Genomic DNA, 19,570 nt, shown 5'->3' on the forward strand with positions numbered 1-19,570 from the left:
AAAAATAGTCACAGACAAAGGGAGACTGCAAAGATGTAATAAATATCTATCTATTCAATATGCAGATATTTATCAACCAAAAGGATCAGGAGCAAAGAGGGAAATATGACCTGACCAAATGAAATGAGATGTCAATGACTGACCCTAAAGAGATGAAGATTTATTAACTGCCTGACAAATAATTCAAAATACTATTTCAAGTAAATTCAGTGAACTTCCAGAAAATATAAAAAAGAAACTCAAAATGTTATGAGATATATAATAGAGATTGAAATAATAAAAATATCAAAAAGAAATCCTAGACCTGAAAGAAAAAATACAATGAACAAAATGAAAAATGTAGTATATTGCATGAATAGCCAAATGGAGCAGAACAACCAGTGAGCTTAAAGAAAGACTATTTGAAAACAGACAGTCAGAGGAGACAAAAGAAAAAAGAATGAAAAGGAACAAATATCTGGTAGGATTTATGGAACAACATCAAAAAAGCAAATTTTCCAGTCACTGACTTTAACAGGGAGTGGAGAAAGACAAAGGAGGTAGAAAGCTTATTTAAGGAAATAATAGCAAAACCTTTCCAAATCTGGAAAAAGATAAATATTCAGGCATAGAAAGGTCAAAGACTATCAATCAAATTCAATTCAAAGAAACAAGAATGGGCTGCCCTTGGGGAAAGAGGATCTAGGATCCATTTGGTAAAGCTTGTGGCTTGCCCCTACGTGTACAGTTCTTATTCTTATTTTTAAAAAGTTATTCTTTAAACAGATAATATAGGCATGTGGCTTGAAAGGAAACCTTAAAAGGTGCAAAAGGATTTGTCCATTTAAATTAAAAAATACTGTATCAATATCAAATAATCAAACATTTCTTTGTTTGAATATCATAAAAAATTCAATTCAAATAATGCTACTGCAAGACATGTTATAATTAAACTGACAAAACTCAAACAAAGAAAGCATCCTGAAAGCAGCAAGAAACGAAAACAAATAACACATAAGGGAGCTCCAATATACCTAGTAGCAGATGTCTCAGCAGAAATCTTACAGGCCAGGGCCAGGCATGGTGGCTCATGCCTATATTCCCAGCACTTTGGGAGGCCAAGGTGCGTGGATCACTTGAGGCCAAGAGTTGAAACCAGCCTGGCCAACATGGCAAAACCCCATGTCTACTAAAAATTAAAAAATTAGTTGGGTGTGTTGGCAAATGCCTATGATCCCAACTACTTGGGAGGCAAAAGCACAAGAATCACTTGAACCTGGGAAGTGGAGTTTGCAGTGAGCCAAGGTCACACCACTGCATGCCAGCCTGGATAACAGTCTGTCTCAAATAAAATACTAAAAGAAACCTTACAGGCCCGAATATACTAAGATAATATAGTCAAAATCTTAGAGGCAAAAAAACTGCCAACAAAGAATACTGTAAAGCAAAGCCATCCTTCAAAAATGAAAGGGAGATAAAGCCTATTCCAGACAAACAAAAGCTGAGGGAGTTCATCACCACCAGACCTATTTTACTGAAATGCTAAAGGAAGTTCTTCAAAATGTAAAAAACTTTTAAAAAAACTAATGAGTAACAGGAAAATCCTTCTAAGTATAAAGATCACTGGTAAAAGTAAGTACATGATAAAACTTAGAATACTCTAATATTGTAATTGTGTTATATAAACCATTTATATCTCTAGTATGAAGATTAAAAGATAAAATATTTTAAAATAATAGCTAAAACGAATGTTTAAGGAATGAATATATAAGAAGTTTGTACACTGTGACATAAAGAATTTAAACTATGAGAGGGAGTGGAGTTAAAGTCCAGAGGTTTATTTTTGTGATAAAAGAAATTGTTACCCGTTTAAAACAACCTGTTATAAATATAAAATGTTTTTGGTAAGCATAACAGTAATCACAAAGCAAAAACCTAAAATAGAAACACCAAAAATAAAAAGCAAGGAATAAAAACATATTACTAGAGTAAACGATAACCACAAAAGAAAATAGTAGGGGAAGGGGAAAAAAGAATCTATAAAACAACTAGAAAAATAGTTAACAAAATGGTAGTGATAGGTCCTTACATACCAATAATTACCTTAAATGTAAATAGATTAAATTCTTCAGTGAAAATACACAAAGTAGAAGAAGATCCAAGATGGCCCTTTAGGAGCAGCTCAGGATTGCAGCTCCCAGTGAGAGCACAAAGGGTGAGTGGATGCTGCATTTCCAGATGGATCTTTATTGCCCACAGACCAGGAGACTCCCAGGCGGAGGAGCCCCACGGGTCACCAGGGCAACTGTTTTGGTCAGCGCAGCTGTTTCGGCCAGTGCAGCTGTTTTGTCAGCACCCTGGCTTGACAGCTCTCCATACAAAATATACTGGTCTGGTTGCCCTTTTAAGCTGACAATTGGAGCTCCAGGAAGGCAAATAAGCCCATTCATCTGATTAAACAGGACTAAAACAGAGAGCCAGGCCAGGAGATTCCTGGGCAGCACTGTTGTTTCAGCCAGCGCAGAGAGGGTCACTGCACAGGAAATCACACAGATCCTGGTGCCCTTTCAGCAGGCGACTGGAACACCTGGGAGAGAGTCAACCATTCAACTTAAAAAAAAAAAAAAGGTTCTGAGGCAGGGAGCCAGGTAATAAGGCTCGGCAGGTCCCACCCCACAAAAACAAATTTTTAAAAAAACAGCAATTGGAAATGCTCGGGGTTGAAAGTTTCACAGCAAGCACAGCTGAACCCGGGACAGTCCAGCTCTATGGGGGAGGGGAGTCCACCATTACGAAGGCACTCCACCCCTATGGAGGTAGTCCGCCATTGCTGAGGCAGTCTGCTATTGCTGAGGCAGTCTGCTGTTGCCGAGGCAACCCTCCATAACAGAGAGAGTCCGCCATTATAGAGCCGGGCCACCATTGCCGAGGCAGTTCTAACCACACCCATATAAACAGGACCACAGGGAAGTTCACAGGGCAGCAGGGCAGAGCCCACAGCAGCTCAGCAAAGCCTCTGCAGGCAGTCAGTGATTAGGCTGCCTCCTTGCTGGGCAGAGCAGCCCTGAAAAAAAAAGGCAGCAGCACAATGGATACACATAAATAAAGCCCTAACCCCCCAGGACAGAGCACCTGGGGGAAAAAAAGGCAGTTTATGAGTTCTGCTGCAGCAGACTTAAACATACCTGCCTAGCAGCTCTGAATGAACAATGGAGTGCACAGCTAGAGCTCTTATAAAGAACAGACTGTCTCCTCAAGCAGCTCCCTGACCCCCGTATATCCAAAGAGTCACCTCACAAAAGACTGATCAGACTCACATTTGGCAGGCGTCATTCTGGGACAAAGATAGCAAAAGAAAAAACTGGTAGCAATGCTCACTGTTCTGCAGCTGCTGCAGGTGATCCCCAGACAAGCAGGGCCTGGAGTGGACCTCAGCAGTCCTACAGCAGAGGGGCCAGACCATTAGAAGGAAAACTAAAAAACAGAAATAACTTCATCATCAACAATCTGAATGTCCACTCAGAGACCCAATCTGAAAATCAGCAACTACACAGACGACAGTATCAAATGCACAGATGACAATATTAACCTTAAATGTCAATGGGCTAAATGCACCAATCAAAAGACACAACTGGCAAATTGGATAAGAAGCCAAAACCCATCAGTGTGCTGTATCCAGAAAACCCATCTCACATGCAAAGATACACAAAGGCTCAAAATAAAGAGATGGAGGAAGATTTACCAAGCAAGTGGAGAGCAAAAGAAAGCAGGAATTGCAATTCTCGTCTCTGATAAAATAGACTTTAAAGTAACAAAGATCAAAAGAGACAAAAAAGAACATTACATAATGGTAAAAGGACCAATTCAACAAGAATACTTAACTATCCTAAATATATATGCACCCAATACAAAAGCACCCAGATACATAAAGCAAGTTCTTAATGACCTACAAGAGACTTAGACCCCCACACAATAATGGTGGGAGACTTTAACACTCCACTGTCAATATAAGACAGATCAACCAGACAGAAAATTAACAAGGATATCCAGGACTTGAACTCAGACCTGGAACAAGCAAAACTGATAGATATTTACAGAACTCTTTGCTCCAAATCCACAGAATATACATTCTTCTGAGCACCACATCACACCTACTCAAAAATTGACCACATCATTAGAAGTAAATCATAATGGAAATCATAACAAACAGTCTCTCACACCACAGTGCAATCAAATTAGAACTCAGAATTCAGAAACTAACTCAGAACTTCACAGCTTCATGGAAACTGAACAACTGGCTCTTGAATGTTGACGTGATACACAATGAAATGAAGGCAGAAATAAAGAAGTTCTTCAAAACCAACAAGAATGAAGACACAATATACCAGAACCTCTAGGACACATTTAAAGCAGTCGCTAGAGGAAAATGTATAGCAATAAGTGCCCACATGAGAAGAGTGGAGAGATCCAAAATTGACATCCTATCATCAAAATTGAAAGAGCTAGAGGAGCAAGATCAAAAAAACTCAAAACCTAGGAGAAGACAAGAAATAACTAAAATCAGAGCAGAACTGAAGGAGATAGAGACATGAAAACCCCTTCATAAAAATTAATAAATCTAGGAGCTGGATTTTCAAAAACATCAACAAAATAGACGGACTACTAGCCAGATTAATAAAAAAGAAAAGAGAGAATAACCAAATAGATGCAATAGATAAAGGGAAAATCACCACAGATTCCACAGAAATTCAAACCATCATCAGAGAATATTACAAACAACTCTATGCACATAAACTAGTAAACCTGGAAGAAATGGATAAATTCCTGGACACTTGTGTCCTCCCAAGCCTAAACCAGGAAGAAGTCGAAACCATGAATAGACCAATAACAAGATCTGAAGGTGAGGTAGCAAAAGAGCCTACCACACAGAAAAAGCCCAGGTCCAGATGGGTTCTCAGCCAAATTCTACCAGACACACAAAGAGGAACTGTTACCATTCCTTCTGAAACTATTCCAAATAATCCAAAAACAGGGAATCCATCCCAAATCATTTTATGAGACCAACATCAACCTGACACCAAAACACGGCAGATACTCAACAAGAAAAGAAAACTTCAGGCCAATATCCATGATGAACATAGACGCAAAAATCTTCAATAATATACTGGCAAGCCGATTGCAACAGCACTTCAAAAAGCTTATTTACCATGATCAAGTAGGATTCATCCCGGGGATGCAAGGCTGGTTCAACATATGCAAGTCTATAAATGTAATTCACTACATAAACAGAACCAAAAACAAAAACCACATGATTATCTCAATTGATGCAGAGAAGGCCTTTGACTAAATTCAACAGCTCTTTATGCTAAAAAACCTCAATAAACTTGGTATTGACGGAACATATCTCAAAATAACAGAAGCTATTTATGACAAACCAACAGCCAATATCATACTGAATGGGCAAAAACTGGAAGCATTCCCTTTAAAATCTGGCACTAGACAAGGATGCTCCCTCTCACCACTCCTATTCAATATAGTACTGGAAGTTCTAGCCAGAGCAATCAGGCAAGAAAAAGAAATAAAGCATATTCAAATAGGAAAGGAGGAAGCCAAATTGTCTCTATTTGCAGACGACATGATAGTATATCTAGAAGACCCCATCATCTCAGCCCAAAAACTCCTGAAATTGATAAGCAACTTCAGCAAAGTCTCAGGATACAAAATCAATGTGCAAAAATCACAAGCATTCCTATACACCAATAACAGACTTAAAGAGAGCCAAATCAAGAATGAACTGCCATTCACAATTGCTACAAAGAGAATAAAATACCTAGGAATATAACTAACAAGGAACGTAAAGGACCTCTTCAAGGAGAACTACAAACCACTGCTCAATGAATTAAGAGAGGACACAAACAGATGGAGAAACATTCCATGTTCATGGTTAGGAACAATCAGTATCATGAAAATGGCCATACTGCCCAAAGTTATTTACAGACTCAACGCTATCCCCATCAGGCTACCAATGACCTTCTTCACAGAACTGGAAAAAACCACCTTAAACTTCATATGGGACCAAAAGAGAGCCCACATAGCCAAGTCAATTCTAAGCAAAAAGAACACAGCAGGTGGCATCACACTACCGAACTTCAAAGTATACTACAAGTCTACAGTAATCAAAACAGCATGATACTAGTACCAAAACAGAGATATAGACCAATGGAATAGAACAAAGGCATCAGAGGCAACACAACAACACAATATACCTACCACCTACAATCTTTGATAAACCTGACAAAAACAAGCAATGGGGAAGGATTCCCTGTTTAATAAATGGTGTTGGGAAAACTGGCTAGCCATGTGCAGAAAGCAGAAACACGACCCCTTCCTGACACCTTACACTAAAATTAACTCCAGATGGATTAAAGACTTAAATATAAGACCTGGCACCATAAAAACTCTAGAAGAAAATCTAGGCAAAACCATTCAGGACATAGGAGTAGGCAAGGACTTCATGAACAAAACACCAAAAGCATTGGCAACAAAAGCCAAAAAAGACAAACAGGACCTGATCAAACTCCACAGCTTCTGCATGGCAAAAGAAACAGTCGTGATTCGGCAACCAACAGAATAGGAAAAAATTTTTGCAGTTTACCCATCTGACAAAGGGCTGTTATCCAGAATTTACAAAGAACTAAAATACATTTACAAGAACAAAACAAACAAGCCCATTCAAAACTGGGTAAAGGATATGAACAGACACTTTACAAAAGAAGACATACATGAGGCCAACAAACATGAAAAAATGCTCATCATCACTGGTCATCAGAGAAATGCAAATCAAAATTACATTGAGATACCATCTCACACCAGTTAGAATGGCAATCATTAAAAAATCTGGAGACAACAGATGCTGGAGAGGATGTGGAGAAATAGGAACACTTTTACATTGCTCGTGGGAGTGTAAATTAGTTCAACCATTGTGGAAGACAGTGTGGCGATTCCTCAAGGACCTAGAAATAGAAATTCCATTGGACCCAGCAATCCCATTACTGGGTATATATCCAAAGGACTATAAATCGTTCTAGTATAAGGACAAATGCACATGAATGTTCATTGCAGCACTGTTTACAATAGCAAAGACCTAGAATCAGCCCAAATGCCCATCAATGATAGACTGGACAGGGAAAATGTGGCACATATACACCATGGAATATTATGCAGCAATCAAAAATGATGAGGTCCTGTCCTTTATAGGGACATGGATGAACCTGGAGACCATCATTCTAAGCAAACTGACACAAGAACAGAAAATGAAATACCACATGTTCTCACTCATAGGTGGGTGTTGAACAATGAGAACACATGAAGACAGGGAGGTGAGCACTACACACCGGGGTCTGTTGGGAGGAATAGGGTAGGGACAGCAGCAGGTGGGGAGTTGGGGAGAGATAGCATGGGGAGAAATGCCAGATATAGGTGAAGGGGAGGAAGGCAGCAAATCATACTGCCACGTGTGTACCTATGCAACTATCTTGCATGTTCATCACATGTACCCCAAAACTTAAAATGCAATTTAAAAAAATAATATCAAAAAAAAGAAAATACACAAAGTAGCTGAATAGCCAAATGCAGGCATACATTGCTTCACGGCCCTTACATTTTTGTACTTTGCAGATACTGCATTTTTTACAGATTGAAGGTTGGGGCAAGTCAGCATTGAGCAAATATATTGGCATCGATCTATTCCAACAGCATGTGTTCGCTTTATGTCTCTGTGTCACAAAACTCCCACAACACAAAATTGACTTGTATAACAAACATGTACAGGTATCCCAAACCCTAAATTTAAAGAAAAAGAAAAATATGAAGAGAGTCTGAATGTTAAGTGTTCTCACCACAAAAATAATGTCTATGTGAGGTTATGCATTTATTAATCAGCTGGATTTAATCAGAACATCTTGTGGTATACCATAAAAACGTAATTATCTGTCACTTTAAAAACTTTAAAAAGAGAACATAGTGAAGATGAAGCTATAGACATACATAAGAAAAGTGATGAAAAGGATGATGATGTCTCAGAGGAAGTCGTGCTGTCAAGCACTTCTTATTAAAGGAATTCTTGGTGACATTTTTGACATTAAAAGAGCAAAGGATAAGGAGTTGAACACTGATCCAATTAAATCTAAGGAAAGAAATATGACAATTGGTTCAGACATAGAAAGTTGTTCACTTTATAAGTTATATAATGACAATAATCAAGCACAGTTCAAACTACCCTTGATAAGCTTTATACAAAGAAATCAAACATTTTAGTTATTAATGTTTCCAATATTATAGATTGTGTAGAAAGTAAATATTGATTTTATTGTTTTTAAAGAATTTTCCCATAAATATAAGACCAACAGTAAGAGTGTTTCTAATCTTTGACAACAATTTCTAATGGTTATAGAACATTACAAAATCTCTATTAAGATTGCTTTGCATGGTTTCAGCATGCATGGCCGTTTAATGTTCCTGCACTATTGTGTAGAGCAAGAACTACCTGTAACAACTTTTTTAATCTTAGAAAATCAATAACTAAAAGTTATCTGGGATTGTTAACTAGAGGTTTATTTCCAAACTATGGAGAGAGGAAAGAGGTTTACTTAGGCATTATGCTTTGTTTTCACTATTTCTATGGATATTTAATTTTAATATTTCACCACAAAATAAATTCTCAGCTTAATTTCCCACATTTTCCACCAGAATCTTCATCTAAGCGCTATGCATGTTCTGATTTTCTTCCTTCCTGTACAGAACTCAAGTAGTTTACACTTCTGGTAACAAAGTTGAATATTGTTCTCACATGAATGCAGATGTCTACATCACCCGGGAAACCAGACATGCGATTCTAAAAGGAGCTCTTGAGGGCTTACAATTGACTGAGTTTCATTGGATACTGGTGCTGAATTGTGCCAAGAGAGCTCTATGTACACACTTTTGAGCCCAATCATGGCTGTGGAAAGACTAGGACAGCTTTGGCCAATTTGAGGGGTGAAAAAAGCTCACAGGGAATTGATATAATCTTTTTCTCAAATTTACAGATTGTCTAAATTAAACTTGCCACTCAAAGTATGAACACAGATTGTCTCGTTTATTCAGAGACCTACAATGGCCCAAAAGAACAAGTGATTTTGCCAAAGGCACAGAGTGACTAGCACAGAACAAGAAGTCCCAATACTTTTTATTAAAAAAAAAAGTTATTTAAAACTCCAAATGCATTTTCTTCTATATTCAATGTCATACATCATGGACAGGCCAGCCACCAAACACTATTTAACCCAAGGTGAAGCTTAACTGTAGTGCTAATCATTACATGGAAGTAACCCTTCATTTTTTCTAAAGATTGTTTATTCAACAAGCTCAAAACAGAAAATATAGCCAGAACACTGGAGGAGCATGAAAACTCTACAGAAACTATCTTTTACTGTTTTGATTAAGGAACCCAGATAAGCAATAAAACATACCACTTGTAATTTCACCACCCATAGGTAACTGTGTTTAATATTTTGATGTATATTGTGTGAGATTTATATATGTATGAGTATGTAGAATATTTTTAACAAAATAGTGATTGATTATATTAGGTATATTATTCTAAAATCTGTTTTTATTCACTTCTATCACAGATACAATGGCAAAAATAAGTTATCTATATTATCAGTGTTAATGGCTTTACTTATTATATAAGTAATCATAACTTGTAAATCAACCTGTATTTTGAATATTGTTATGGTGTTACTGTGTCCCCCATAAATTCCTATATTGAAATTGTAACTTCCAAAATAATGGTATTAAAAGGCAGAGCCTTTTGGAGGGTGATCAGGTTATGAGGGCAGACTCCTCATGATTGTAATTAGTACCCTTATAAAAGAGGTTTTCCTTTTGTAAGAGTACTAATAAAGAGCTCTTTTTATAAGAAAGACCAAAAAGACCTCTTTCTTATAAAAGAAGTCTTCGAAAGCAGCCCTTCCTTTTCCACCATGGACACAGCAAGAGGCACTATCTATGAAAAAGTGTGATCTCACTAGACAGTGAATCCACCCCTGCCTTCACCTTGGATTTCCCAGCCTTCAGACTGTGAGAAATGAATTTCTCTTGTCTTTAAGCTACCTAGTTGATAATATTGTCTTTTGTTACAGCAGCCTGAATGGACTAAGACAGGCATTCAGATAGTTTTTTTCTTTTTGTATTATATATACATGTGAATATATTATTGAATATCTATCTTTACTCTTATTTTTTATGCATTCTAAAATTGAGACACTGTCAAAAAGAATGCCATGTTAAATGATTTTGCTATACATCTTCACAAAAAATGCCATTTAGAAAAGTTGAACTATATTGTATGTTAGCCCATGTTCCCACATCACAATCAACTTATTCTTTCAACTTTATAAACTTCCTAATCTGATAGTCAAATAAGGGTATCTCATTTGTTTTCAGTTGCATCGTTTACTGCTGTTGAAACTGAACATTTACCATATTTCATAGACTTTTTTTTTATTTGCAAGTATTTAAATTCTGTTCTGTGTCCATTTTTATTTTAGAATTTTTACTATTTTCTTACTTGATATCTTTATATTAAAACCAGTAACACATTTGTGCTACAAATACTTTTCCTGGTTCATAATTTGTATTATAATTTTTAAAAATACTACTTTTATGATAAAATTATTTTGTAAAAACTTTCACTTCTTTTTAAAAAAAAAAAAACAGTTTCTACATTTGGGCCATGTTGGGAATGGTCTTCTCCACCTCAAGAATGTATAAATATTACAGATATTTTTGTGTATTATTTTATGATTTTCAATATTTCATGTTTTATGTTTATACTTCAAAAATTATGTTTTAACATGTAAATCTTACCTCATATAGAAGCCTATTTTTTTGAAATAATTAAATGATTATTTATATACTATTTTTTAATAACATACAATTTTTTATTTTAGATATGGTATATTTTTAGCTCTAGAATTTCTATTTGGTTCCTTTGTAGACTTTCTATATCTCCCCTGGAGTTCCCCAACTTCTTTCCAATACTTTCATCTTTTTCAAGTAGGTTCTTTAACAAATTAATTGTAACTATTTTAAAGTCCTTATCAGCTAATTTCATCATCTGGTTGATCTGTCATTCTGTTTCTATCATCCATATTTTCTTCTGGCTACATGTAACATTTTTCCATTTCTTCAGATGTCTATACTAAACTTTATAGATAACACATTGCAGAGTTGTTAAAGCCACTGTTTTAAGGTTAGCTATTTTGGATTTTGTTTTGTTTTGCTTTTCTAGTAAATACAACTGAGCCAGGTATTACTTAATACAATATGTTTATTTGGGTTTGTTTCCATACTATTTCATTTTATTGATCTATTTGCCCATTGAGTTTCCAGTATAAAATTCTCCTATCTTTCTCAGAAAAGTATGAAATTTTCTTCTAGCAGACAAATTAGTGGAGGATCGGCTTGCTAGTATGAAGATGTAGTGTCAGTCTCTGTTAAAACAAACCTATTTCTATTTTTCCCTCATACCTGAGATGTGACTCTTATTTCTAATCTATGGCCCTCTGGGCTCCATGAACAGTATGAGGTGTTTTCCAAATGTCATTAAATTGATGGGAATCAAAGTCCTAAACTCCATCATCTTCCCACCATCTAGGCACTACTGAGATCTTTGTGCAGCCTTTTTTTTTTTTCTTTTTTTCTTTTTTAGCTTTCAAGCAGCTGTCATTGCCCAGAATTCCTTGGAGACTTGCTCCCAACATGTACAGTTCTGAGTCAGACAAGTCTTTGAGAAGAGTTTGTACACAGAATTTGGAGTTCTTCCTTATTTCTCTCTTCTTTCTGGAATTTCCTACCCTTGACAATACCTAGCAGTACAAAGGTATGCGAAGATCTTTAGTCCAGGTGGCATGTATTCAGCTAACTGGTGGTAATCTTTAAATTTTAATTATATTTTAACATATATTTGTCTATTAAGATAAAAATAAACATTTATTGACATCCACATGTAAAGAGAAAAATTAATGAGCTTTTAACTCCTTCTTTATCCCATCTCCAAGTTTTTGTAAAATAATGTCTTTTAAAAAATATAGTATGTCATTTTGTTATTGGATATTACATATCTTCTAATTCAATACATTATATTTGACATTTAAATAAAGATACATTCACATTAGTTCACATTTTTTCTCATTTATAGTTTAAAATTTTTATCTGAATTTTTAAATTATAAAGGTTATGAGATTTTGGAAATTTGGAAAATAGAAAACTTCAAGAACTATTGTATTTTTTGCCTATTCATTTTAGTCTTTATGTGGCGATACTTTTAGATTTCCCCTCATTTTACCTCTCATTCCCACAACAACCAATAGATACCTTCATAGTCTAGATTTACAAGAGTTTTAAAATTCTGCTTAGGGAGTAGCCAGCCACTCTGTAGTTTGGGACATCGGTCACATAGGCTGCTTATTGCTAAAAGTCCTTTTCTCTGGCTGACACAATGACAGGGAATCTTCCCTTCTCTTCCTACTCTGCAAATCCCTAATGGGCAGAGTGATTGCCCAAGTCCTGCGGGTCAGTTAGTGTCTCCTGATATATATTTGGGAAAGCGCTCCATAGGCTTAGCTCCCATTTGGTTTTATTTGACATGGTGAGCCAGTAGCAACTCGATTTGGCTTAACTGCCACTCTTAATTCTTTAGCTGTCATATTGCTCAGTATAATGACTGGCAGAGACAATTCTTTCATCTTTGGTTAAACTCCAGATACTCATTTAGAAAAGGGATTCCCCAAAGGTGTTTTATTCTTTTGTTTATTGTGTATGTATGTGTGTAATTTATATTTTAGATTCAAGGGGTAACTGTATACACCCAGAGGAAAAAAATTGTTCTACCAAAAGACACCTGCACTAATCGCGGAACTATGCACAATAGCGAAGACAAGGAATCAATAAGTGCCCATCAACAGTGGATTGGATACATACCAGCAAATGTGGTACATGTACACCATGGAATATACATATCCATAAAAAAAAAGAACAGAATCATGTGCTTTGCTGCAACATAGATACAATTGGAGGCCATTATCCTAAGCAAATTAATGCAGAAGCAGAAAATCAAATACCTCATGTTCTCACTTATAAGTAGCAGTTAAACATGGGGTCACACATGGACATAAAGATGGCAACAATTGATACTGAGGAGATCTAGATGGGGGAGAAAAGGTAGAAACAGGAGCTGAAGAACTCAAGGACCTAGAAATAGAAATCCCATTTGCCCCAGTAATCCCATTACTGGGTATATATCCAAAGGATTATAAATCATTCTATATTAAGGAAACATGCACACAAATGTTCATTGCAGCACTGTTTACAATAGCAAAGACTTGAAACCAACCCAAATGCCCATTGATGATAGACTGGATAGGGAAAATGTGGCACATACACACCATGGAATACTATGCAGCCATAAAAAACAATGAGTTCATGTCCTTTGTAGGGACATAGATCAACCTGGAAACCATCATTCCCAGCAAACTGACACAAGAACAGAAAATCAAACACTGCATGTTCTCACTCATAGGTGGGTGTGGAACAATGAGAACACATGGACATAGGGAGGGGAGCATCACACACTGGGGTCTGTGCAGGGGAACTAGGGGAGGGACAATGTGGGGTAGGGAGTTGGGGAGGAATATCATGGGGAGAAATGCCAGATATAGGTGATGGGGAGGAAGGCAGCAAACCACATTGCCATGTATGTACCTATGTAACAATCTTGCATGGTCTTCACATGTACCCCAAAGCCAAAAATGCAATAAAATAAAAGAAAACTACCTATTGGGTACTAAGCTCATTACCAGGGTGATGAGCTTACCTCAAACCCATTTCTAACATTTAATTAACATTCATCTTTATATAACAATTTCAGGAGAAGCAAGTAGAAAATATTCCTATTGAGCTTTTGCTTGTCTGCAAATGCCTCTCTGTTGCTCCTGCAATGAACAATGGCTCATCAGGAAACAATTTCTTCCGCCATAACTCTGTTGACATTTCTTCTTTGTCTTCTAGCATTTGCTTTTGTAAAAGTACGACAACGACTCATAGTCTTCTATGAGAACTTCTGACTGGATGCTAGAATAATTTTTCCCTTTTATTCTGAAATTTGATTTACTAAAATATGTCTCTTTTTATTTTTTGGTATTTCATGGATCTTTTTAATAGGAAGACCAAGCCTTCTTTAAACTCCTGGACATAATCTTTTAAAATTTTTTACATTTTAAATTTTCTTTTCAGGTTCTTGGTTTTTATTTCCATTTGTGGCAATGTTTCCCAATGTTTTCATATCATTAAAAATATTTAATATTTATATTTTTGAAAAATAAATATTCTTAAATTCAATCCCAGACATATGAAACTTGTGTCTCTGGGTAGACAGCAAAGGAAGATGATGAATTTTAAATAAGTATGTGGGTGGCTACTACATTCATACATTTGGGAAACAGTTTTATGTATTTTTTATTTTGCCTATGTTTGATTTTCTGGCTTTGTTCCCCATGTTGTATATGCACCATTCCTCGTAATAACTCCTCTTTTTCTTTCTTTGCATTCTGTGATCATTTCTTGAAATGCTCTTCCAATCCACTGATCTAGTTTTCTGTGATATCTAATCTGATGCTGAATGATTCTATTGCTTTTTTAGATTCAGTAATCATGGGCCACCTGAAATAAGCTTTTTCTAGTTTCTAATTCCTCTGATTATGTAAATGCCACATCTCCTCAAATACTGTTCAGAGTTTTTAAAGAAAAACTTTGTCATTTTTCTCGAAGATGTCACATTACAGGACCCATGTCTGACTTGTCTTCTTCCTTTGAATTAAAGAATAGTGTCACATATACAGTGATTTTATCCATTAGAGAAATTAACTTTTCAGCCAGGCATAATGGTTCAAGTAATTTTTCAATATTGTAATATCAGCATTTTGGGAGGCCAAGGCAGGAGGATCCCTTGAATCCAGAAGTTCAAAACCACTGTGGACAAAATAGAAAAACCCCACCTCTACGGTTTTTTTTAATTAGCTGGGTGTGATGGTGTGCACATGTAATCCCACCTGTTCAGGAAGCTGAAGTGGGAGGATGACTTCAACAAATGAATTCAAGGCTGCAGTGAGCTATGATTCCACCTTTGCATGCCAGCCTGGGCAACAGAGCAAGATCCTGTCTCAAAAAAAAAAAAAAGAGAGAGAGAAAAGAAACAAACATTTCCACTGTTGGAGATATGTTCATGTTTTTATTTAGATGAAATGGGAAAAGGAAGTCTTGATGTTTCTATAGGTTTTGCCTGTGTAACATAAAAGGAAATTTAAATACCAAAAAATAGCTATGAAGAAAATCTTTGCATTTTTTAAATGTTTGTTTAGTTTATCTAAACTATCTGCATCTGCAGCCCTCCTTTTCAATGAGGGTCCAGTCCAAGTGTCACCAAGTAGTGTGAGTGCCTTTGATAATTGTTTTTTGAATAATTATGCTTTCTGTCAATATTTAACCATGTGAAAATATATAGATACACACTATGTAACAGGATCTTGAGAATACAGCAGTAAAATAAAATAAATCCATGTTCATGGCTTCACGAAGCCTACAGTCTTGTGAGAAAAAAGAATATTAAACTAATAACTTACCTAATTATGGCTGTGAGGATCACAATAATGAAAAAACACACTATATATTGAAAGCATTTTAAATTATATTTCACTCTGTCTAGAAAGTTAAAAAAGGTTTAGGAATGTGATACTCAAATTGAGGCCTGAAAGAGCATTTAATGGGAAAGGAGCATGTGTATTTGACCATGTAAATGAAATATCATAAGCAAAGGGGAGGATGACTCAAGAGATGACAAGAGAGGCAGACAGAATGTTGTCAGTCGTGCGAAAAGTCTTCACATTTCTACTGGGAAACTAGAGGAGAATTTTAGAGACAGTGACCCAATCAGTCTGGGGTTTGCTGGTACTTTCTGAAATCCTGATAGGGTGGAAGTATGACCCCTACTCCCTACTGAGTGCCCATGACTCCCTCTTACTTTCAGGTAGTTATCTGCATGCCCATTCCACAACAGGCTGGATGGCAGTAGCAAATCTGAAAGGAATAAGGAATTTATCTTACAAATTGACTTTCACAATGCAAAACAGTTATTTATTGCAACATTGTATGAGCAAAAATTGGAAACAACTCAAATGTTCATGAATTAGGAAAATTATGCTTCACTCACACAATGGAATACTATATATACAACTATTTAAAAGGAAGCTCTCTAAATACTGACATGGAAAAACCTCCAAGATCAGATTCAGTGAAAAAGTCAATTCAGGTCAGCCTAAGTAAGCAGATGAGAAAATAGACATCCATACTGAAATTTCGTTGTATTTGCATAAAGAATACTGAAAGGATAAACACACACACACACACACACACACATACACACACACAAAGAAAAAATGGTTACTTACAGGAGACAGAAAGAAACATTTAGAAACAAAACTTCTCAATGTAAATGTCTTTATATTATGTTGATTTTTGAAATATATTTTTTATTCCAAAAATGAGTAAAATAAATATTAAAGAGGATAAATATTTAAGGAAATTAGGTAGAAGTACTAAGGGAAGCTACAGGAAAAGTACATTTTTAAAAAATCATTAAACATATCATCTTTAGCAATGAAACCAGTTGGCCATTCAATTCTGGTTTGTTTAGGATTTATAACTGAAAATCAACTTTTAAGAGTTTCCAACAATTTCTTTAGAATTTTACTCGAATGTGTTAGCTCTTTATTAAAGTAACAATGCAGTACCTGCATCACACTCAGGTTTCAGAAAAGCAACAAGTTCAGGAAAATCAGAGAACTCAATCAATACACTGCAAATACAATAAAATCAGAGAACTCAATCAATACACTGCAAATACAACAAGCATAGCAATTTCTAACCTCATGTTTCCTAATGAAAGGCCTTTTATATATATATGTTTTTTATCACCTATGCCAAGTTTCACACATCATGATGGAATTTCCAAATAGTCATGTGTATTATTAAAAACAAGATGGCAGTGTAACTCAGAGACTTAAAGTCCTATCTTGGCTCCAAACTATATAAATTAAAGGAATATCGATCTTTAAATACTAGTACAGTAAATAATTGAGGCTTTAGCCAGCACAGTCACAGACATTGTTGGAAGTTTTGTCTTCATAATGTTCTCACAAGCAAGCACTTAAATGCTCAATCCCAATATTAGCTTTATAGAAATCAACTTTGTCAACTTACTGACAGATTTCTTAAGCATAGATCTCTTTCTTGAGTCTGATTACTTGCCCTGGCATAGTGATGACAAAGTGCACCATATTATCCCAACACTTGTTTAAAGTAGCTATAAAAACCTGGTGACTAGATGGATGCAGGTGCAAAAGTAGTACTATTTTCTAACTGCCTCTTTTTTTCTGTTATACATACTAGCCTGCAGTCAAAAATAGACTACTCCTGGAAGAAATGACAGAACAGGAATTCACTGGTATTAATTGCCTTACTACCAATACCACCAAGGCATTTTTAATTGACAAACAAGTTGAAAATAGTCTTCATTGTATAAAAGACCTGCAGAAGACAGCATTTTAAACAACAACAAAAATAAATAAAACAGGACATTGGAATTCTGCAGGAATAGTTATAGCCCATCCTTGTAGAAATATTTGCAAATTTAAGTTGAAATCACATTATTTTCATACAAGATGTATTACTTCATATTATTTAGCATAAAGAAAAAAAGATTTATTACTTAATACTATTTAGCATAAAGAAAAAATGGTTATTTTGGTGATGGAAACTTTCTCAAGATGATCTTTGCAATAGACGAAATGTGTCTCCCTAAAATGCATATGTTAAAATCCTAATCCCCAAGGTGATGATATTAAGTGGTAGGGACTTTGAGAGGTGATTAGGGAATGAGAGTTAAGCTCTCATAAACAGCATTAATGTCTTTATAAGTAGAACCCCAGAGACTTCTCTGGCCCTCTTTCTACCACATGAGGATAGAGTGAGAAGTCTGCGGTGCGTAACCTAAAAGATGACCCTCACCAGAACCAATAATGGTGCCACTTTGATCTCAGACTTCCAGCCTCCAAAACTGTGAGAAATTAATTTTGGTTGTTTATAAGCCACCCAGTTTATGGTACTTTGTTATAACAGCCTGAACTAAGACAATCTCTTTTTTCAGAAAGAGCATCAGTCTAGAAATAAGGCCAAAACAGACCACCTAGCAGAATATCTGACACCCAGCAACTTAATAAGTGTTCACTGAATTAAAATCAGAATTGGGTTTTGAATCTGCCACATACCACTTTGTGAGCTTGGATATTTTGCATCTCTATCACACAGCTTTCTCATCTAATATAATGCTATCTGCCTCATGGAATAACGTTACAACATACATAAACATTTGGATTGTTTGAAAGAAACACATTATCTTGACATTTTACTAACACTTAGAAATTACAGTTTTGAGATGTCAGAAACCATGTTGGAACAAGCCCGATAGCTATTTGCTTTAATTTACATGCTTGTGTGGACAATGCATATTAACATAATTGATAGGATTTCACCATTTGGCATTATGTAGATAGAACTGGAAAAAAAATAAACTGAGGTCCATAATTTTCTGTTTATCCCAACAGTCTTAAGCTCTAAGCAACAAAGGGCTTCCTCATGCCAGTTCAGCCCTCCCAGCCCTTGAGCAAAATATTAGTAGTGGGATCAGAGGCAGTGTTTCTGCTGGGATCTAGCTATTCCTCGAGTGGGTGCCAAACTGAATCATTCTTTTTTATTCAATTCTTTCTCATGACTTTGCCTTGATTTTCTGAGTGTTTTTCAGGTTTTATGCACTACTGCAAACAGTGCCTACCCTGAACCCCAGTTTCCCCCAACCCCCGCCAAGATGGAGTCTTACTGTGTCACCCAGGCTGGAGTGCAATGGTGCAAACTCAGCTCACTGCAACCTCTGCATCCTGGGTTCAAGCAATTCTCCTGCCTCAGCATCCTGAGTAGCTGGGATTACAGGTGTGTGCCACCAAGCCAGGTTTATTTTTCTGTATTTTTTGTAGAGACAGGGTTATGCCAGGTTGGCCAGGCTGGTCTCAAATACCTGACCTTGTGATCTGCCTGCCTCCGCCTCCCAAAGTGCTGGGATTACAGGAATGAGCCACCACACCCAGCCCACAGTTTTCTTAATTAGGACCCTGAAGCCCTGACTAGTTCTTAGTAATATCCTCCTACCACAGTTTAGACTCAGTTCTCTCTATCCATGTCCCACTACTCTCATTCCCATCATGTCCAGGCACGGGCTAGAGAACTGGTTGAGCTTGAACTAATCTTTGAAGACCTATATTATCACCACATGCCATACTATTTATTAATTGATCCATTAATCATCCCAAAGTACTTTCAGTTGTTATGAATACATTTTACTGATAAAATTGGAAGAATTAGAAGAGAACTTCCAGATCCC

General features: G+C 36.2%; 1 long non-coding RNA gene across 2 annotated transcripts in view; it reads right to left on the reverse strand.

The window, feature by feature from the left end:
- Positions 1–19,570, reverse strand: part of LOC128931785 (uncharacterized) — a 285,583-nt gene that overhangs the window by 132,735 nt on the left and 133,278 nt on the right. The window contains exons 5-7 of one of the 2 annotated variants that reach the window (XR_013534315.1): positions 16,869–16,933; positions 16,100–16,155; positions 15,844–15,977 (exon numbers count right to left, since the gene is read on the reverse strand). The exons of the other annotated variant lie outside the window; for it this stretch is intronic. This is a non-coding gene — a long non-coding RNA (uncharacterized LOC128931785). Of the gene's footprint in view, positions 1–15,843; positions 15,978–16,099; positions 16,156–16,868; positions 16,934–19,570 lie in introns of those variants that run through there. 2 annotated transcript variants of the gene reach the window in all.

The sequence above is a fragment of the Callithrix jacchus genome, chromosome 4, assembly GCF_049354715.1.
Source record: "Callithrix jacchus isolate 240 chromosome 4, calJac240_pri, whole genome shotgun sequence".
NCBI classification, from domain to species: Eukaryota; Metazoa; Chordata; class Mammalia; order Primates; family Cebidae; genus Callithrix; species Callithrix jacchus.